Below are 1,040 nucleotides of genomic sequence, written 5' to 3'. Positions count from 1 at the left end.
ACAACATGGGCAGAAAATTCCCTAAAAGTGTCGCGGCTACTAGCATTGCTACTGCCACTGCTGTTACTATAATTATATGCACATGGATAGGCACTCTTTTACTGTTAAAAAGAACGGCAATATATATCACACAATTTGTGTAATTAAGATATAAATGAAATGTGTTCAAATGGGCTGACTCCCGAAGGTAGGTAAAAAGTGTATGTCTTTTTTTTAGAATTTAATGTGGTTCGCATTGTGGCGGAAGAAGAATTACTAATGAAAGACCACTTTACCATAACGAGGACACTCAATTGAATAATCTCTTTTAGAGGTAACACAAGGAATTTACTTTTTTTAATTTTTCTTTTATTTCCTCTTTATTTCCTCTTTTAATATGCAACAAAGCGGAAGAGACAATTTTATGCTTAATGGGTTGAAGTGGTGTATGCAGAGAGGAGCAGCCATATATGTTTGCTTCTCAAAAATTAGAAAATGAGCGTAAAGCTTTCCAACAAAGGTAACTACGTAAGTATAGGGCAAAGTAAGGAATTTAGGGAGGGGAAGACTGTCAGGGTGTAAATAGTTATGCATTCGTATGCTAAAATACACATATTTATGCTACATTAAAAAATAGGAATAACAAAAAGTGGTAATAAGGGGGATGAATCAGTTTGCCGTCATATCCTTCTCACCAAACATTCAAAATAAAATATTTTCCAGTTGCTCAAAAATAAGTTACACAAAGGATGATAAAAGAGAAATACTAGAAAAAAAAAAGTAGTGTAAACGTAGTAACATATTATGTATACCGCTTAATGGAGGAAAGTGAAATATTGTTATCATATTTTATTTCAATTTATTTATATGCCCTTTTGCTTTTCAAACGATAAGGAGATATCAATAATTTACATAAATAAATATTCACTAAATGAGCTAAATTTATAAAACGATGCAGAGAGGTTGTTGGCACACGCACACCGCTGTAAGAAAATGAGATTGCGTCATTTCTAATATATCGCTCTGAGCACAGTTATAATATGTGTGTGATTAAACAAAAT

This window comes from Plasmodium cynomolgi, chromosome 8, assembly GCF_000321355.1.
Source record: "Plasmodium cynomolgi strain B DNA, chromosome 8, whole genome shotgun sequence".
Taxonomy (NCBI): Eukaryota; Apicomplexa; class Aconoidasida; order Haemosporida; family Plasmodiidae; genus Plasmodium; species Plasmodium cynomolgi.
The sequence above is the reverse complement of the archived record's forward strand: the minus strand, read 5'-3'. Positions refer to the sequence as shown.